Source organism: Ovis canadensis, chromosome 14, assembly GCF_042477335.2.
Source record: "Ovis canadensis isolate MfBH-ARS-UI-01 breed Bighorn chromosome 14, ARS-UI_OviCan_v2, whole genome shotgun sequence".
In the NCBI taxonomy this organism is placed as follows: domain Eukaryota; kingdom Metazoa; phylum Chordata; class Mammalia; order Artiodactyla; family Bovidae; genus Ovis; species Ovis canadensis.
In genome coordinates this window covers 39,674,121-39,683,956 of record NC_091258.1, presented here as the reverse complement: position 1 = coordinate 39,683,956, position 9,836 = coordinate 39,674,121, and positions in this window count along the sequence as shown.

Sequence of the window (9,836 nt, the reverse complement as noted above, 5' to 3'; positions counted from 1 at the left end):
TACTGTATGATTCCAGTTACATGAAAGGTCCAGAAGAAGCAAATCTATAAAGACACGAAGTAGATTAGTGGTTGCCTAGGACTACAGGAGAAACAGAGGGTAGCTGCTAAAGCACACAGGGTTTCTTTGTTGTTTGGTCTCTAAGTCTTGTCCGATTCTTTTGCAACCTCATAAACTATAGCCCAGGAGGCTCCTCTGTCTGCGAGATTTCCCAGGCAAGCATACTGGAGTGGGTTGCCATTTCTTTCTCCAGGGGATCTTCCCAATCCAGGGATCGAACTTGCATCTCCCGCATTACAGGCAGATTCTTCACCACTGAGCCACAATTTCTTTGGGAGATGATAAAATATTCAAAGTTTGACTGTGTAACTGAGCAGAGGGCCTTCCTAGGACAAACCATTTCCCCATGTGCTCTGCCTGCCTCTTATTTGTAGAAAAACTAGCCTCCTAAGGCCTTCCCCAGCTTCCAAAGAATATATTTAATCAAAGAGGTGAGAAGATACAAGGACAGAGGAGAGCAGTTGAGCACAGGTATTAATAGTTTAGCCAAAAAACAAAGCCAAAGACCTTCGGTTCCTCTTCAAGGGCTGTAGATAATATTCTGAGCCAAATCCTTTGGGCTGTTTTGCAGCCACTGACACCCCCACCAGGTGGGAGGAGTTAACTGCGTGCTGCCCACAAGCACATAGACCCCAGACCAGCTGGGTGATGATGCTGACTCCCAGTTACCTCACCACCAGCCAATCAGAAGAATGTCCACGAGCTGATCACACACACAGTGCAACCGCCTCCCTCTCCCTATCTTTATAAACCTTTGCCTGAAAGCCGTGGGGAGTTTGGGCCTTTTGAGAGTTAGCTGCCTAAACCCCTTGCTTGTTCCTGCTATAAACACTGCACTTTTCTTCACCACAATCTGCTGTCATTAAATGGGCTTTTCTGCATGTATGTGGGCTGACTGAGTTTGGTTCAGTAACAGTTGTGGTGATGGTTATAAAACTGAATACATTAAAAATCATTGAATCATACACTTTAAATAGGTGAATATATGGCATGTGGATGCTATATCAATAAAGCTGTTCCAAATAAAACTAAGTTATATTAAAGCATAAACTCTCTTTACATGCAAATCCTGTCATTTGGATGCTGGCTGGCATCCAGCCTCCAATCTAACCTTTGTGCTCAGAAAGTCTTTTCGAAATCAAAGAGAGACATACTCTCAAAGCAAAAACAAGTATAATAAAAATGTCTTCTGCTTTCTAATTGTGCCCTTTGTTTTTCAATCCGAAGGGAGCAAAGGGCTTTTACACACAATGGTCTTAGTGATACTCTCCTCAGTCATTGCCCGGAATAGTTTTGTTTGTTTTTTTTTCACTGACAAGTAAGTTTAATGTTGTTATTTTCATTAAGTTTTTATTGGCGTCTAGTTGCTTTACGTTGTGTTTCTACTGTACAGCAAAGTGAATCGGTTGTGTGTGAATGCCTGCATGCTAAGTCGCTTCAGTTGTGTCCGACTCTTTGCAACCCCATGGACTGTAGCCCTCTGGGCTCCTCTGTCCATGGGATTCTCCAGGCAAGAATACTGGGGTGGGTTGCCATGCCCTTCTCCAGGGGATCTTCCAGACCCAGGGACCGAACTTGCATCTCTTAAGTCTTCTGCACTGGTAGGTGGGTTCTTTACCACTAGCACCACCTGGGAAGCTTGCTGTACGTGTACATATATCCCCTCTTTTTTTGAATTTCCTTCCTTTTTAGGTTACCACAGAGCACTGAGTACAGTTCCTTAAGTTATACAGTTGGTTCTCATTAGTTATCTATTTTATGTGTAATATCAATAGTGCACACACGTGAATCCCAAACTCCCAATTCATCCCACCAAACCCTCTTCCCCCACTGGTGTCCACATGCTTGTTCTCTGTGTCTCTGTTTCTCATTTGCAAATAAGATCATCTATATCATTTTTCTAGATACCACATATATGTGTTAATATATGGGGTTTTTTGTTTTTTTAATTTATTTCTTTTTTTTTAATGGAAGCATAATTGCTTTACAGAATTTTGTTGTTTTCTGTCAAACCTCAGCATGAATCAGCCATAGGTATACATATATCCGGAGAAGGCAATGGCACCCCACTCCAGTACTCTTGCCTGGAAAATCCCATGGATGGAGGAGCCTGGTGGGCTGCAGTCCATGGGGTTGCGAAGAGTCAGACACGACTGAGCGACTTCACGTTCACTTTTTACTTTCATGCACTGGAGAAGGAAATGGCAACCCACTCCAGTGTTCTTGCCTGGAGAATCCCAGGGACAGGGGAGCCTGGTGGGCTGCCGTCTCTGGGGTCACACAAAGTCGGACACGACTGAAGTGACTTAGCAGCAGCAGCAGCAGCATACATATATCCCCTCCCTCTTGAACCTCCCTCCCATCTCCCTCCCCATCCCATCCCTCTATATGAGGGGTGTTTTTCTCTTTCTGGCTGACTTCATTCTGTATGACAGTCTCTAGGTCCATCCAGATCTGTACAAATGACCCAAGTTCATTCCTTTCTATGGCTGAGTAATATTCATTGTATATGTATACCACATCTTCTGTATTCATCCTCTGTTGATAAACATTTAGGTTGCTTCCATGTCCTCACTTTCAGGAATAATTTTATTTACATTTATTTGCATATAGGAAACTGAGGTTCAGAAACATCAGAATCATACAGTGGTCAGGGCTTAGCTTTAGTAGACATACAGTGCTTTGTTCAAATTCCTTAAATACAACTTATTAACCCAAAGACTTTTGGCAAGTTTTTACACCTGAGTTTTAGTCACTTCATCTTTATTAGGGATGATAATAATGCCTCTCTCACAGGCTTGTCAGAACTAGAGGAGAATTTATCCACACACACACACGCACATACACACACACACACAAGCACACACATGGACACACAAACACACACACAAGCACACACATGGACATACACAGAATGCTAAACTTCAAAAGAGTGTAGCAAACGGTTATTAAACTGGCCTCTGGAATCTGACTACTTGGGTTCAAATGCCAGGCCTGCCATCTGCCAAAGCTCAATCATGTAAGAAGCTTGGCTTCTCTGTGTCACATTTTCTTATAAAAATGGGGACAGTAATGGACTTCAGTAATGGCAGTGGTAATGCAGGGGACATGGGTTCTATCCCTGGTCTGGGAAGCTCCCACATGCCTTGGGGCAAGTAAGCCTGTGAGCCACAGCTACTGAGCCCTCGCGCCCAGACGCTTCAAGCTACGGCAAGAGCAGCCACTGCAGCTGGAGAGTCGCCCCTGCTTGGCACAACTGGAGAGAGCCCTCAAAGCAGCAAGGATCCAACAGTCAAAAATGAGTAAAATTTCCTGAACAGGGATCAAAACCACGCCCCCTACAGTGGAAGCACGGAGCCTTAAACACCGGACCCACAAGGAAGTCCCTGTTCAAGTTAGTTTTGATAAGAGCTCTCTGCTATGATCACAAGGCACCCATATACCACCCTGCACTATGCTGTTACTCAGTCGTGTCCAACTCTGCAACACCGTGAACCCCACCAGGCCCCTCCGTCCATGGGAATTCTCCAGGCAAGACTACTGGAGTGGGTAGCCTATCCCTTCTCCAGGGAATCTTCCCGACCCAGGAATCGAACCAGGGTCTCCTGCATTGCAGGCGGATTCTTTACCATCTGAGCCACGAGGGAAGCCCCAATAACTATTTGCAGGAGAGAATATAAAGGTGGCCATTTGTATCTCGGCCTTCGCCTAGGTCACTCATTCATTCAATCATTTTCCTAGATTTCACTAGCCCTAGTTCAAATACTTTGCAATATACTTAGTTTCAATTTCCTTATCCTTGTTAGGAGACAAGTCTGACCAGATTTCTCACCTGATGCAAGATCTGGGTCTTCTATGTAAGCTTTGTTTGAATGGAAAACAGCCTTGGAAGCTAGAGACACATATTTCATGAGATGTTTGGAGATTATCTCTCTGGAGATACAGCAAGGTAGTAAAGATAAGCCTTTTCCTCCTCTCTCCCTCGGTGGAAACCTGCCTACATTCCAGGGGAATAACTGATCTCTCTCACCATTGGAAAGGATCACCAGTTTCCTAATCTGAGGGCTCCTGTCCTATGGGGCACCCCTCTGCATGAACAGGTAACCTCTAGCCTTCATCACCTTTCCCCACGGAGCGTGAAGCAGGTGGAAAAGGTGCCCTGGCAGGTGAGTACTAAATCCTCCTTGTCTCTGACCCAGAGGTCTCACATCTGCTCTAAGTATATAAAAACTCTAACAGGCTAACTCATAAGCTTACAAGTAAGGTTAAAACCTCAGACTTTTCCCAATTTCTGACTTAAGATTTTATAAAATGAACAAGAGTCGGGGGAGGGAAAAAAAAAAAAAGAGTCAACCCTTTAGGATTTTCGTCAAGGCCATATGAAATAATGTTGGCAAGCATTAGCTATTACGCATCAGTCCCTGTGTTTTAATATGGGCTTCCCAGGCGGCTCGGTGGCAAAGAATCCGCTTGGCAAGCAGGAGATGCGCGGTCGATCTGAGAGCACCTTGACCGTCTGACGACCTGTGTCTCGTTCTCTGATGTCTTCCAGCCTTGACAAGTGCTCTTCCTTTATCCTGGTAACAGCCTTCCTTTTCTGCTTAGTAAACTTGAACTCAGTCTTCAGAGTCAAGTCAGTGTTTCCTCCTCCAGATGTTTTTCTCATATTTTTTATTGAAGTATAGTTGATTTACAACATTAATATTAGCTTCAGGTGTACATGGATAAGGAAATGCAAACCACTCCAGTATTCTTGCCCGGAGAAATCCATGGACAAACCTGGCAGGCTACAGTCCATGGGGTCGTAGAGTTGGACATGACTGAGCAACTATTACTCACTCACTCAGGTGTACAGCACAGTGATTCAGTATTTTTATGTTATACTCCACTTAAAGTTATTACAAAACAATGGCTTTATTCCCCATGCTGTACAATATAGCCTTGTTTTTTATTTTATACACAATAGTTTGTATCTCTTAATCTACCTTTCACCCCTATTCCCCTCTCCCTTCACTCTCCTCACTGGCAAATACTACTTTGTCCTCTATATCTGTGAATCTGTTTCTGTTTTGTGATATGCATTTGCTTGTTTTAGATTCCACATGTAAGTGATAACATAGAATATTTGTCTTTCTCTGATTTATTTAAGCATAATACCCTCTAGGTCCATCCACATTGCCGCAAATGGCAAAATTTCATCTTCTTTTGACTAATATTCTATTATATACATTTACGTGTGTGTGTGTGCTCAGTCGTGTCCAACTCTTTATATAAATATATATATCTTTATATATGCTGCTGCTGCTGCTAAGTCGCTTCAGTTGTGTCCGACTCTGTGCGACCCCATAGACGGCAGTCCACCAGGCTCCTCCATCTTTATATATATATATCTTCTTTATTCATTCATCAGTTGATGGGCACTTAGGATGCTTTCATATCTGAGCTATTGTCAATAATGTTGCTATGAATGTTGGGGTGCATGTATCTTTTCAGATTATTGCTATTGTTTTCTTCAGATATATACCAACAGTGGAATTGAAGGATCATATGTTAAAGTTTTAGTTTTTTGCGGAATCTCTATTCTGTTTTCTATAACCACTGCACCAATTTACAACCCCACCAACAGTGTACTAGGCTTTCCTTTTCGCCACATCTTCACCAAAACTTGTTATTTGTAGACTTTGTAATGATAGTCATTCCGACAGCTGTGAGGTGATATCTCATTGTGGTTTTGGTTTGCATTTCTCTGATGATTAGAAGTTCCAATACACTGGCCACTTGATGTGAAGAACTGACTCATTAGAAAAGACCCTGATGCTGGGAAAGATTGAAGGCAGGAGGAGAAGGGGATGACAGAGGATGAAATGGTGGGATGGCATCACCAGCTCGATGGACATGAGTTTGAGCAAGCTCCGGGAGTTGGCGATGGACAGGGAAATCTGGCGTGCTGCAGTCCATGGGGTGGCAAAGAGTCGGACAAGACTGAGCGACTGCACTGAACTGATGACTGGTGATGTTGGGCCCTTTCTCGTGTGCCTGTCGCCCATCTGTATGTCTTCTTTGGAAAACCCAGGTGCTTTTACTTGCCATCGCAGTTTGGATGTCTCTGTTCTGCACTTCTGGCCGGCAGCATCTGTATTTACATTTATCATCACACTCAGAGAACGCCAAATCAGTTCTGCCCTTCAAAATGCTGTCTTATGGCAGATACTGCATCTTCCTTTATAATTGCCCTTTTTTGCAACGTCCCCCTAGGGTGATGATATGTTTTAGAAGGATACTGCTGGCTGTTCCTAAGGAGAACGCCCTAAGGGGCAAGACCGGAGTCCAACAGTCTAGTGAGGGGCATCTGGGGGGGTGACCCAAGAGAGTGCTATGATGTGATCAAGTGGATGAGAGGCAGGTGCCTTCTACTTCCTGTGACAATGAGAGCTGGGCCTGATCCCCAATTCAGCCCCTCCCTTGCTATAGACTTTGGGCTCCAACTTCCTTCCAACTTATTGTGAGGAATAAATGAGGGAATAAACGTTTTAGTAGCTGTTTATTGGTATATTCTGGGGGTCAGCTGGGGAGTGTGGGAGGTGATAGAGAGCTGGATCAAGGATGACTTGGATTTCTGGAAATGGGTAAAGTTAGAAATGACTCAACATTGAGCATGTCAAGTCTTGATGGGAGGGCGAATTTGGGATCTGCGGATGGAATAGGTTCAGGCCTTCACATCTCAACCTGAATCCTGGTCCTCACCCCCATGGGAGGGCAGGGTGGATCCAGCAGAGGCAGCCAGAGAGACAGAACTGTTTGGGAAAAACAACAGGCCAACTATGTGACAGACTAGGCCCTATTAAAGGTGCTCTGGGTGGCCCTGGGTGAGTCACCTTCTCCATGTCACCCCTCCTGGTTCCCCATTCAGAGGCAACCCCTCCAGACTCTGGCCTCCTAGAACCACCACATGACAGGTAGTTACTTACAGCTACCCCACAGCCCCAGCACAGACGGGCATCCACAGGACACGCGAGGCCACGTGTGTACCTCCCTCTCATGCAGGTGACCGGCGTGAGCCCAGGGCTGGTCCAGAACCCAGAGCTAGTCATGATTCTAGCTGACAGGGCAGCTGGGGTCCTTCAGGTGAAGTGTCTTGAGTGTGAAGCAGAACAAAGGGAAACCAAGACACACCCAAGGGCTGCACACAGGAAGCCACAGTTGGACACCTTTAATAAAGAGTTTTCAAAAATCATTTATTGAAATCCTTATAGTTACCAGGTAAAAACGGGAGGTGTGCTTTTCCAGAGTGACTTCACATGCACAGAAAAGTGTCTGGAGACATTCTGCGAGCCAGGGGGAAATGTTTCCAGATGGTCCACCAGCCAAAGACCCCAGTACATTCTGTGGGGGCTCTGGAGATGCCCTCCAATCCTGAGGAGGGGCAGAGTCACCAGAAACTTCTCCTCCATCCTCCTTCTGGTAAGAGTGCCTGCACCCAGGCCTCCCCCAAGCTCTTCTTCCAGGGCTGCACCTTCTCCTGGGGCAGGCTGGGCGTGGAGGACAAGGGCTGAGGGGATACAGAAGGCCCCAGTCCATCCAGAGAAAGGGCTGCTTCTTCAGATGAGGTGGGCTTCAGCCGTACCATCCCCTTCCCACCCAAGGCCACAAAGACAGCCCAGCATCCCCTGCCCTGGCTCAGGGGCCTCCTCTGTTCTCCTCAGAACAGGAGGCCACAGGGCTTCTCATCGAATGGATCTGGAAGCCAGTACATGTACACCTGCCACCACTCCCACACCCACACACAAATGGGGCACACCCAGACGTCGGCACAGAGCCACACACTGCTGACTTCCACGTGTACACACAAATGAATGACACAACAAGGTCACACTCACATGCAGTCATCCCAAGTGCACATGGACACTGCGAAGATTCCAAAGAGGCACGTTCCTATACAGCCCCCATATACACATGTGCACGCATGCACACACACACACACCCCACATACAAGTGGGCCCCTCATAAGCACTCTCTCCTTACACAGTTTATAGAAACATCCACGTGGTAGCCACTGGGGGCGGCTGCTCAGATCCCCTGCTCCCTTTCCACTGAAGCATTCACTTGCCAGGCAAGGTCACGCAGCAGGACAAAGGGCTGCAGGGAGGTCAATGCACAGGCATAAAAGCCAGACCCCTCCCCCAGTTGAGGACCACTCTTCAGGGCCATTATAGCTTCAGAGCCTTGGTTCTTACTGCCCAGTCCTGCTTCTGTCATTCCCCCTGGCGGTGATGGTGAGAGCACTCCCCTAAAAGTACAAGTCTGTGCAAAGGTCTCTCTTTCCTTAAGGGTCTTCAGTCCCCTGGCCTGGAAGAGACTACACGTTTTCTTCCTGCAGCCTCAGGCTGACCCACAGCACTGATCCACAGCCTGGGCCTGGAACAGAAGCCTGGAGATGGTTCCTGGACAGGCCACCAAGGAGCTGACTCCAGGTCAGGAAGAGATCAGGGGATCCTCACAGTCATCTGCAACTGGTAAAAGGAATCTATCCTTCATTTGTGCTTTTGTTCCCAGTCCCAAGCCCCAGCTGGCCAGGTGACCTTAGGCAATATTTCGTTCCTTTGACCTCAGATTCTCCATATATACAGTGGGAAGTCTGGAGTTTGGGACACAGGCTTCCACTGACATCTATAAAGGGCTGCACGGCATGGTACAGATTTACGCTGCTCCAAACGTGGTCCACTGGCCAGCAGCACTGGCCTAGCCAGGGAGCTTATAAGAAAAGCAGAATTACAGGCCCCACTAAGACCTGCTGAATCAGAGCCTTTATTTTCACAAGACCCCTGGGTGGTTCCGATACACATCACAGCGTGAGAAGCACTGTCCTGAAGGAGCTCTGAAAGCCCTTTCAGTTTCTAGATTCTGTGATCTACAACCTCACCTGCATTGGGATGGAGGGTGTGGGCCTTTGGGTTGAGAGGGTTTATTGATTTGCTAGTGAAGTTTTGTCTTTGTTGCTCTCTCATGACTATAAACAGCTCAGTTCCAGGCAGATGGAACTCCAGCAGAATTCCTGGCTGTGTGGTAAGAGTAATTTTTTAAATAATAATACAAGCAATGATGAGGGTGGAGTATGGTGAAGAATTTCTTTGACTCAGGATCTCCTCACTGTTAGACATTCCTGCCCCCTTTAACCCAGGAGAATCCAATAAATATTTGGATCTACCGGGAGCCCAGAGGGCTGACTTTTCTGAGCTCAGATGAGTTTCTGGAAACACTTCCTCTGAGTCTGCCTGAGGGTAACCAGGAAATGGGAGGAAGGCTCCAGACACCATGCAACAGGGCATGATATTATCAACAGTCATTTCCAACTGCTGGAGTCCAGAGCCTGTGAATGCCTGAATCCAAACGTCACCCAGACTGCCTGGACCAAGGGCTTGCAAGTGGTCTGTTAAAACTGATTTAAAGGGAATGGGAACTCCCTGGCAGTCCAACGGTTAGGACTCCATGGTTTTACTGCCAAGGGCCCAGGTTCAATCCCTGGTCAGGGAATTAAGATCCCAAAGCCAAACAGCATAGCCAAAAAAAAAAAAAAAAACACAACTGATGAACTTGACATATATATATATGAGTGCTTACTTGGAAGTTTATATGTAAAATAAAGAGAATATAAATAAAGTACAGATACATGGTTGACTTGAGGGCAGAGGAGGCTGCCAGAGGCTCTCTGATTGCAATGGCAGCTGGATGGATTAAAGAATTCAGTTGGTTCAGTTCAGTCACTCAGTCATGTCCAA